At 36.4% G+C, this 11811-nt stretch overlaps 1 protein-coding gene across 5 annotated transcripts in view; it reads left to right on the forward strand.

Annotated features, from left to right (window-relative positions):
• The window catches only part of ADK (adenosine kinase), a 508004-nt gene that overhangs the window by 2299 nt on the left and 493894 nt on the right, over positions 1-11811 (forward strand). The window lies entirely within an intron of this gene.

The raw sequence follows: 11811 nt of genomic DNA on the forward strand, positions 1-11811 counted from the left end.
AGGCTCCATGCAGGGGCCCCGATGTGGGACTCCATCCTGGGACTCCAGGATCACACCTTGGGCTGCAGGCGGCGCTAAACTGCTGTGCCACCGGGGCTGCCCCAATTTTTTTTTTTTAAGTCTTTAGGCTAAAACTCATTTTATATAATATCTACTTAGTACCACTTGTAGACATGAAGTTAAAATATTAGACACTTGAGTACTTGAATAAATCTCTTAATTTTGTGTGAAGACCTTTTGGGATTAGCTATTCCTACTTTTATTATATTTGGGTTTAAGGTTGCAGTGTGATAATGTACCAAGTGGTTGGATTGCATGCATTATCTGTGACTGGCTTGACAGTTAAGGGGCTAGCTACCAGTTTTGGTTGACTTTTTTTTTTTTTTTTAAAGATTTTATTTATTCATGAGAGACGCAGAAAGAGAGAGAGAGAGACAGACAGAGACAGAAGCAGGCTCCATGCAGGGAACCCGACACGGGACTCTATCCCTGATCTCCAGGATCATACCCTAGGCTCGCTAAACTGCTGAGCCACTGGGGCTGCCCGTTTTGGTTGACTTTTAAGGGGAAGGGCTTATAAAGCCTAAGCAAAGTTTAATGTGTAGAATGAATCAGTGGGGAAAAACGTATGAGACATGTTTGTAGATGTCAGAGAAAGGACTTAGGACTTCGAGAATTAGTTAGCTCTAGGGTAGTAGTTCTCAACCAGGTGAAAATTTGCCTCCAGGGGACACTTTGCAATGTCTGGAGACATTTTTGGTAGGGGAGCACTACTGGCACCTAGTAAGTAGACTTCAAGGATGCTGCTTAACATCCTACAATGCACACGAAACTCCCTACAACAAAGAATTATCTAGCCAAAATTAACAGTAGTGTTGAGATAGAAAAAAACTGCTCTAAGGGAGAGCATCTGACAAGTCTAGCTTCCCTTTTTCAAATATCCATTATTTTTCTGTTGAATTGCTTTTCAGGTTGTAGCAGTTACTAAAGTTGTGAAGAAATAAGCAGGCTCTAACATATTTTCATGTTGGGTTGGGGAATAGAAGGGGTATTAATTGAATGCCAGACATTATTCTAGGTGCCTTATGTATATTAATCTCATTTAATCTTTCCAGCAACCCCATGAGGTAGATAACAATCCTCATGTTACAGATGAGGTATTGGAGCTGAAAGAAGTTGAGAAGCATTTTCAGGAACTGATCCCTAGATAGATATGTTCCATGATGAATACCTACATTTAGGACCGCTCATTTTCTTTTCTCTCTTGGAAATTTCATACCAGTTCATTTCTTTGGCAGTCTCCTTTAAGAGGATCTTGTTCCTTCGAAAGCTTATTGAACATATGCCAAGTCTGTTTTTTCCAGTCTTTAAATGGCTGCTATTTTAGGTAGGTATAATGCTAAAAATTAAGTGCTAATATGTTGAGAGGTAAGACGTAGGTACCTCCTCCTGGGAAATGAATAAGGTTTGGGAAAATGATACCTGAGCGTTCTAAAGATGACAAGGAGTTAACCAGGTATGAAGTAGGGTGTCTGGCTTTATAGGAAAGCTTGTTTGGAGGTAGATCAGAGAGAGCTGCCTCTGTTGGGGAATTACAGAAGTTTGGTCTGACTGAAGCAGAAAGTAGAGGGCATCCAGGCTTTGTACTGGACATTTATTTACAGGATCACGTGTGTGATTGCTACGTCCTTAAGTTCTAAGAACCTCATTTTAACTATCTGCTGAATATCTCCTGAGTGTCTTGCTGATCCTTCAAAGTCATATATATCAAACTAAGTCCATCTGTTGTCCTGAATCTGCACCTTCTTCCATGGCTCCTGCGTCTGTTAATGGCACTACTAACTTCTCTTTCTCCAAAATTTGGAATCTAGGTATTTGCTTCATTTTCCATTCACATATAGTTATCAAAGTTGGTCTTTTCTTCTTCAGAAATGTCTCATAAATGCCTTTCCTTTTCCATTCTGGCAGCCACAATTCAGGCGTAGACTATATCTTGCTTAGGTTTTGTTGGCTTCCTAACTAGTCTCTCCACCTCCAATGTCAAGTTCTTCCTAATCTTCAAGCATAGCTCTACTTGTTCATCATAGCAAATATTTGTAAGCTCTGAAGTTGATGTTAAGAAGGGTTGAATCCTAAGGCCCACATTATAACTCTATATGACATTAGCAATTAAAGATTGTTTCACGTCACGACTTTTAGTAATGTTAAAAAGAAAAGAAACTGCAGTTTCCCAGTCAGCAAATACTAAGCTTTTCTCAAATTATTGCTTCCAAACCATTTCACTTTCCTGGATTCCTTTTCTTTCCCTGTGTCCTCCCTCACTAAGGACTCTATGTTTTAAAATTGTATAGGAAACAGGATAAAAAGTCTGTAAGTATCTGAGGTGACTGAGTAACAGTTTTAGTAACCACTTTTTCTAAAACACATTTTTTTTTTCTTTCAGAAAATTCTCTGGAAGATTATTTTTACAAACTGAGTACACTGTTCCAGGAGTGGTCTGTTGTAAGGATAAAATGAGGAAAATATATGCAGACTGGAAAGGTGCAAAGATGATCATGTGTCCTTAATGTGTTACACAGTGCCTGGTCCTTAGGACCTATTCAGTTAATGCTTGTTGACTGAATTAGTAGCCCAGCATAGAGTGGGAGTGATAACCTTCACTTTTCTAGACCTTTTATGTTTAATAATGCAGCCTAAAATTGAAGTTGGCAGATCTTTTTTGAATGATACCACATTCTGTTCACTTATATTCAGAAATGCAATCTTTTAAGCTTAAGGCTTTGGACTATCAAGGAAAATGGAAAACAAAAGTCTCCTGAGGGGAATTGTAATATCTGCACTATCATGTGTTATCTAAAAGAGCACCAAGCTTGGAGGTCATGTGATCTGGAAGTGGGGTGGCCTATCTCAAACCACCAGAAAAAAGGAAGGGAAAGTTTTGAGCCTGAAAGTAAGCATAACCATCAGGAGATAAATTCACTCAAAATCTAATGGAATTAGTCAGCAATTTAAAAATGACTTTAAGTATTTCAGAGACTCTTAAAAAGGTAAAGTAGTAGCCATTAAAAAACATGTTATGAATAAAAAATTAATAAATATGAAATAAATAGCTAGGTCAAAGAATAAATCGTTATTGAAATTAGGACAAAAAATAGGTTGATAAAACTTTATGCTAAACATATTTGAAGGGAAAATTAGTGAATTGGAAGATAGTACCAAATAATTCATCCAGATGTAGCACAGAGAAATAAATAGGAATTGAGAGATAGGAATATACCTTAACATCTGAGTGTTCCAAAGAGAGGAACTATTGTGAATGGTGGAGAGGATATTTTTTTTTTTTTTTTAAATTTTTATTTATTTATGATAGTCACAGAGAGAGAGAGAGAGAGAGGCAGAGACACAGGCAGAGGGAGAAGCAGGCTCCATGCACCGGGAGCCTGACGTGGGATTCGATCCCGGGTCTCCAGGATCGCGCCCTGGGCTAAAGGCAGGCGCTAAACCACTGCGCCACCCAGGGATCCCTGGAGAGGATATATTAGAAGAGATGATGGCTGAGAATTTTTCCAGACTTTTAAGTTCACTGTTCTCAGGTTGAAAGGGCATTCCACTTTGAGGGGGGCACTTGATGGGATGAGCACTGGGTGATATCCTATATGTTGGCAAATTGAACTCCAAAAAAATAAATAAATAAATAAATTAATTAAAAAAAAGGGTATTCCAGGTACATAGTAACATAAAAGCAAAAATCCACACTAAAATTATAGAGATTTTGATCCTAATTAATATGTATAGAAAGAATCTGAAAATTTAGTTACTTCTACATGGAAAGATTGTAGTTATTTTTGTTTTCTTTATTTTTCTTTTTTTGTATTTTCCAGCTTTTCTGCACTGCACATGTATATTAGGACTCTGGATTTTAAGCTGGAGAAACTTGATGTGCACTAATTATGTATCCTGGGCGAGTGCTGAGTGGCTAAATATCACCATTATGGAATGGAACTCTGGGATACTAAGTAGACCTGGAACTTTATAAAATAAGTAGTACTATGATTTTATTATAGGTTGTAATCTTTTCATCTATATTTCTGAAATTCCAAAAGCTCTGAAAACTGGAAGTTTTTTAAAAAGGTTGAGATGAGTTAATTTGACAAAATGTGATATGAGACTCTCTGTAGAGTTTATCTGCCTTACACAAATGTGTATGCTTTGTTGTAGAAATGTTAGTCTGTTTGTTAATGGCATTCTGCATGAAACTCTGGGTGGTTTACCAAACATATAGTACATACAGTGCATTGTCTTCCTGAAAGCTCTAATATTTGGAGTCTCATAAAATTCTGGCCCTAAAAATATATCTTGCCCACGGAAGTCAGCAAAAGGACGGTGGACTTCTATTAAAATTTTTAATTGCTTTTAGAAGTTTTTAGAAACATTCTTATCAGTCAGTTGCTGCATTTTCCCATTCTACACATCTATGATTTTAAATAGATGTTTTTATTTCAAAGATCTCTTTTGTCTAGCCCTACCATAAAACTGGTACTGGATATGTCATCAAGTTATTAGGCTTTTCTTCCTCTCTAATACTGACTGACTAAAGATTTTTCTTCAGCTTCTGGATCTCAAGATTTGAAAGGCTTATTTTACTGAAGTTTAATATACTACTTGGAGAAGATATTTTTGAATATTATTCAAAGGATATTTAAAGTTGTTGCCCTCACTTACATATTTTATTTTTGATGTTTTTGCTTGTACTTGTTTGTACTTGTGGCCTTGTATGATTTGTCTTCATCTAAAAAGCAGTGTAATTAGCTTTCAGCATAAGAACATCTGAACATGTGAGTTTCCATTTGCATTTCGGCTTTCATTGTACGCATGCTGATTTCAATATCTTTTCTCGAATAAGACAGTATGTACAGGAATTTTCCTTTAAGAAATTTTTACCTTCTCAAGTCCCATCAGTTTGGTTACTGTAACAACAGGATCTCACTATTTAGCCACATTTAGTTACTAGTAAATCCTGCTGTTATTTTGCTGTTACCTGTAATTGCAGGATATTTTGCTGTTACCTGTAATTGCAGGATTATAGATAGGAAGGTAACCTATGTGATCATTGATCACTGATCACTCACAAAATCAGGAATGATTAGAAATGATATTGAAGTGATTATTTGGCATTCTAGAGACTGAGGCTGGACTTTAGTGCATCCTTAGTAGAACCATTTCTAAGTCTCTAAGGGACTCAATTTAACTAACATAACTGGTAACCGCAGCCAGATAAGACTCATTCTAGGAGTGCATCCCCTGCCTCCATTGTTCTCGGGTATATTGGATTTATTTCTCATATAGGCCATCTTTTTTTTTTTTTTAAAGACTTTATTTATTTATTCATGAGAGACACAGTGAGAGAGAGAGAGAGGCAGAGACACAGGCAGAGGGAGAAGCAGGCTCCCTGCGGGGAGCCCAATGCGAGACTCTATCCCAAAACCCTCTGGATCACAACCTGAGCCAAAGGCAGACGCTCAACCGCTGAGCCGCCCAGGCGCCCTAGGACATCTTAATATAACAAGAAAGATGGCATTTCTCTGCCCAAAGTCCAAATCTCCTGAGCCCAGTGGAAGAGATTTTCCATGTTCGTGTATCAGTTTTGAAAATACTGCCTGGGTTACATACCCACCATTGAGCCAGTTACTGTATCAGAGGTGGGGATTTTGGGCAGCCTGGGATATATTCTTACTCCTCCTCCTGTGTGTGTTGTGTGTGCCCATGTGGATGTGGGTGTGTGTGTGAGCATGGTGTTTGTATATATGGGGTAGTAGATAGAGTTCAGAGGGACACGCTTAATCAGTAACTCTACTAGGGCCTTGTAGAGTGAGAGAGGTGCTGTCATTCCTTAAGCATGAGAAAAATCCATAGCATAGAAAAATCCATTTCTATAGCATGTGTAGAAAATATCTGTGAAAACAAACAATCACCCTACTGATAATCTCATTCCTCAAGGTCCGGCCAAAAAAATTCTCCTGATCATCCACTTGGGAACACCTCCTCTGGCTGTTTATACTTTGCATTACTGCTTTGTATACTGTGCATGTTTTGCCTCATTTACTGCTGCTTGAAATCAGGAAGCTAGTTGAATAACTCTTAGTGCCTCATAATTAATTACTTCATTGCAGTATAATAGGCTCTAAACTTTTTTTGAATAAATGAATTCTTAAGTAACTCTTTAAAGATGTTTTATGATTATGTTTGTAGTACTCAGTGTTGCAAAATGGGTTCATGTTATTACCTGAGAACACTTCATGGACCTTTCATTTTTTTTGTGTACAAAATAAATCCAATGCCACAGGACAGTAGAGGGAAGAGATGTACTCCTACTTGCATTTCTGTTCTTTCTGGTGACTGTAGTGAATTTTGACTATAATAATTTCTTGCATTTGTCCATGGGGAAAATTCCTTCAGAAGTAAAAAAAATACTTCTACACAAACAGTAACACTTTATTAAGGCCCTAAGGTCACTGTTTTGTTTACTTTCTCTCTCTCTTCTCTCTCTCTCTTTTTTTTTTTTTTTAAAGATTTTATTTGTTTATTCATGACAGAGAGAGACAGGGGCAGAGACAAGGGTAGAGGGAGAAGCAGATTCTCCACAAGAAGCCTGATGTGGGACTCCATCCAGGACCCTGAGATCACTCCCTGACCTGAAGGCAGACACTCAACCACTGAGCCATCCAGGCATCCCTTACTTTCTTTTTTAAATATAAAATTACTTATTTGGTGGAGGAATAAATTTTCTGAAAGAATTAACAAAGAAGATCTGAGTCACCTATCAGAATGATTAATGTTTTTCCTTTGGGTTAGCAAGTACCTTAATTAGTGAGACTATTTGCAATGTAATCAGAACTCTAAAAAACATAGAGGGTTAACAATACTATTCTTAGTTTTGTAGCATACTGTGTAAGCGAATGTACTCTGTAACCAATGGATAATACCACAAAATGGTCTTTTAAAGAAATTTGTCTCTGTTGACTCATCCAGGAGGGGTCACTTGAAAACAAAATATAGCAAAAGAATTAAATTCAGATGTCTTAGGTTTTCTCAAATTCCTTTAAGCTTAATAAAGCAAAATGTTTTACTCTGAGTTCTAGAGATGGTCTGAAAAACCATGTAAATTTTTGAGTAAACAAGTTGAAATACAAGAAAATTATTTCCTTTAAAAATAAACAGTTCAAATATGATGTCTTTGAAGTTAACCACATTAGAAATTTGAATGTTTTTTGTTTTATAGGCGTGACTAAGGGAAGTCTTAGATTCCTCCTAAAAATAGAATTTTTCAGAAATTGTTTCTCCTAAACAGACGAGACCTTAGTTATAATTTTTAGTTCTTAGTTTTGTTGAAGATTAAAGCTGTTATGCTGTAGAAGTGATGCAGGCTTCTACCCTCAGTTATGTCTTTGTTCTCACACACTCAAAATTAATGACTATATTGCATTTTAGCATGGGATAGCACGTTGATTCACATGAAAGTATACTGACAAATTTCTACTTTGTCTTGTTAATTTTACTTAGCATTTTCTTACCCAAATGTATGCATCTGGGTAGTGTACATTTAAAATATTAAAACAAAACATAGTTACACTATTTAATTCAGTAAGTAGTACTCAATGTTTAGTATTAAAAATAGTATTTTAGTAAGAAAAAAGGAAAAGATTTGTCTTTCTAGGGTGTGGGTGGGGAATATAGGTTCTTCTCTACATGGTAGGTTTGACTTCATTGGGTCTTCCCTATGTTTGAACATTTTAAGGATACTCTGTAGAGAAATATATAAACTTCAAGATTTATACTCACAGATCCTTAGAATTGGGAAAGATACTAAATTTTCGTGGCTCAGCCTACTACATTAAGCAGGAATCCCTTCTTTAGCACTCCTCTTCCCCTTGTTGTGTACCATTCCTCACCTAGATTCAGCACAAATAGGGGAAGAATAGTACATTTTCCACTAATGGAAACACATACACACCTGACCTTTGACTTATGTGAAACTTAAATAGACTATATTCCTGAGAAGACTTGCTAATATCCTGTATGTAGATATCAAGTCCAATTCAGAGCTCTTTAAATGATCTGTTAACCAAGATGTTGGATCTTTACACTCATAAAACAGGTCTGTACTTGTAAGCAGGCGCTTCTAGCTTTTCCCTTTGAGAAGCTATTCCCTTTGAGAAGTGTTTCCAAAGACCTCTGGTGGGAGTGAGGGTAGGAACAGGGGTGGGAGGTGATGACAGTGCAAATTCCTTGGTAGGGTGGGCCTTCCTAAAGCTGAGGTTTCCCGCAAATTATGGAGTTGGGGTGTGAAAAGAACAGGTCTCAGCCAAGATGTGCCACTGAAATACTAATATACAATTTCATGTGATTTTTAGGAACCCCCTTTTTTTTTTTTTTTTAAGATTTTATTTATTCATGAGAGACAGAGAGAGAGAGAGAGAGAGAGAGAGAGAGGCAGAGACACAGGCAGAGGGAGAAGCAGGCTCTATGCAGGGAGCTTGATGTGATACTTGATCTCGGATCTCCAGGATCAGGCTCTGGGCGGAAGGGGGGCTAAACCGCTGAGCCACTCCTGGGCTGCCCTTTAGGAACCCTTTGAACATGTTTTAGAATCTATATTAGTGCCTGATGAAGTATTTAAAATCAGCCTATTATGTTGTGCAGTTGAGAGAATTGAAGCCCAGAGAGGTTAACTGATATCTACTCAGGTAACACAGCTAGTTACTTAAAGCTATGAAGTATTTGAGTTGAGATTTGATCTCAAGTCATAAAACTTCCCATTGAATTTACCTTCTGGAACAAGAAATGAAGTATCTGTTTTCTTTCAAGTTTTTGGATTGTTTTGAGATAAGAATAACATGGTAAAAATTTTATCAGGTGCTTTCCTTAACATTTTCTTACCGATCCTTTAACCTTTAGCTGAGGAAATAGAGGAGACTCTAAGAAATGAGCTCTCAATTCACACTCAGGACCTAGGACTCATATTTCCTGCTGTTCACATTACACTTATAAAGCTGTAAATTGAGCACTTATCAAAGTGAATTCTGTGTGTGCTAGATAAGCACACTTTTTAAATAAATTCTGTGGCACTGTGTTTAGTAACTTTGTTTAGATTTTTGTCTTTCAAGTTCTCTCATTGACACATATGTAGCCCTTCCCCCCTCCCCCCACTCCTCAACAATACTGTATTCCATTGTGGGATATACTTAATGGTATGCTTTGCAAATGGATTAACCCCTTGAACTTGAATTTGGGGCAGATTTCTAATTAAAAAACCTTGAGCAAACCAATTTTGCTTATGTTTAAGAGTTAAAATGTTCCAGTTAACAGAACAATTTCTAATATGTTTTAAATTACTTTGGAGATTTTGCACTTTCCTCTGATACTAATAATTTCAATCTTGTCTTTAGCATTATTAATTATAATACTGTGAAATAACTGTTATATTGAAAGTTTAATATGCCCAAGATTACACAGTGAGTGGCAGAGATAGGATTCAAACTTGAATCTTATTAAAGATTTTTCATAATTAGCTATAATATTCAGATATTATATAACCAACAGGAATCAATGGTGATTTGTATGATTAATATTTTTAATCATTAAGCACACCCTTTGCTTCAAAAAGTATTCCTATATTATACATGAAACAAGTACTAGTAATCCTCTAGAAAGCTATTAATGTTTTTAATACTATTAGTAATTTGAAATCCTATGAAAATGTTGTACCAGATCTGAGATGGCGCTGATGAGAAGGTCTCTGGTGTGTACGTGTTTCCATTAGTGGAACTCCTTTTCTTTTTTTTTTTTTTTTGGAACTCCTTTTCAATAAAAATGACCAGTCATGATTAGCCTTGGACCTCATACAAATAATAATAAAGGCTATTATTAAATAGCCTTAAAAAGGCTTTTAAAAGAAGTGAAACATTCAGTTAGTCTACTCTTAAGAATAGGACTACTACATTTCATTAAATTAAAATGTTATTTAAAAACTTCAGTTTCATAATGCTTCATTATCATAGGAAAAAGGAAATAGGGGAAGAGCAAGAGAGATGTGTGAACAGGAAGGGGGAGGTAAAGGGAAGTGATAAAAAAGAAAAAGTCTCAATTCCATTTAGTTATTTTTGATTTCTGTGTAACCTCCAACCTCAGACACTTCATCTCTTTAGCTTTTCATTCAGTTCTGAGCTGTGAATGAGAATTCAGGAGAAGCTTCTTGTTATGAACTGGGTGCTGTTAAGGTTTTTGTCTAGCTTTGTGTATGCACCTGTGAAGTAATATAAACTGAAATGCTTTTCAAACTAAATCATGACTCAATTTGGTTGTAGCACAACTGGTATTTTATAAAAGGAAAATAGAATAGAAAATATCAGTGCATTGAATATGGTAAGCATTAGTATTGCTTTGTGAAACATTGTTCAATTAGCTGTAAGTATAGCATACTAGGTTGCAATAAAAAAAAAGTATTTTTCACAGCGAGTTTGGTTTTCTATCCCAAAATGTAGTGGCTTAAAATAACCACTGTATTAGAGTTCATTATTTTGTGGGTCAGGAATTCAGACATGGTTTGGCTGGTTGATTCTTCTCTGTGTGGTACTGACTAGGATCACTTGGAGGTATTTAGCTGACAATAGGTCTGGTCTGGAGTGTTCAGATTGCCCTTACTTGCCTGATGTTTTGTTGAGGATGGCTGGAAAGCGGGGCTCAACCCTGCTTCTCTTCCCCTCCATATAGTTTGTGAACCTCTCCATGTAGTTTCTTCAACCTCTTTGTTGGGCTTCTTACCTGGCAGTTCAGGTAACAAGACAGGAACTGGCAGTCCTTTTAAGGCTAGCCTGGAATCTGTTACAGCATCATTTCATGTACTGTACCCTGTTGGGTAAAGGAGTCCTAGGCTAGCCCAAATTCAGGGGGAGGGGACATAGATTCCTGTTTCCAAGAAATTGAGTCCATTTTTAATCTGCTACAGTTATGATAAAATAATTTTGAAGAACATGACTGAATTATATTTCCAAGCTTTTAATTCTGTTATTGCTTCTTAAAAGATGATTACTTTTGATAGTCTCCCCCTCCCCATTGGAAAGTATGTCTGTTTTTGGTTTTAAAGTTCAGAATTTAATGTGTATATTATTTTTCCATGAAATACTGAGTATTTTTGGTTTTTGAAGAAATGATTTAAGGTTCAAAAATATATATGAAGTCTGAAGTTTGCTGTCTCTACCTAAAAAGTCTATTTGACACGCAAAAGGAGCTGCCTTCTTACAATGCATGAAGATTACATTTGGATTTAATAGCTTCCTTCATATACAGGCCGTCTGAGGCTGTTATGTTTGTGTTGAAAACAGAAAGTGACATATCTCCTTCTGTTCCCCACCCCTATCTCACCATCCTTTAGTAAAGAAAACAAAAATGTTGAATAAAAGAAAATGTTAGAAAATCATTCCATTACTGTAAAACAACCAAATAGAAATGATTACTTTTTAGGACATTTTTCAGATAAAATGCATATTCAATTTGAGACCACATTTATTTTTACTCTTATAAAGAAAATGGTAGGGACTGGGAGTTAGAAAAAGGAGATACTTATGGCCTATATAAGTAAATTTGTTTTGGAACCTATTGTGAACATTTGTGATTTCAACTTCTGAGTCTTGAGAGGTCTTGATAAGGAAGGCCTCAGTAAGGCTTAAATTAGATTCACATAGCTGAATGGCTAGGATGGGGAATTTGCTTAGCTTGATAGTAAGCTTAGCCACTTGATACTCATTGTGTACC

This window comes from Canis lupus, chromosome 4 (assembly GCF_011100685.1).
Source record: "Canis lupus familiaris isolate Mischka breed German Shepherd chromosome 4, alternate assembly UU_Cfam_GSD_1.0, whole genome shotgun sequence".
Taxonomy (NCBI): Eukaryota; Metazoa; Chordata; class Mammalia; order Carnivora; family Canidae; genus Canis; species Canis lupus.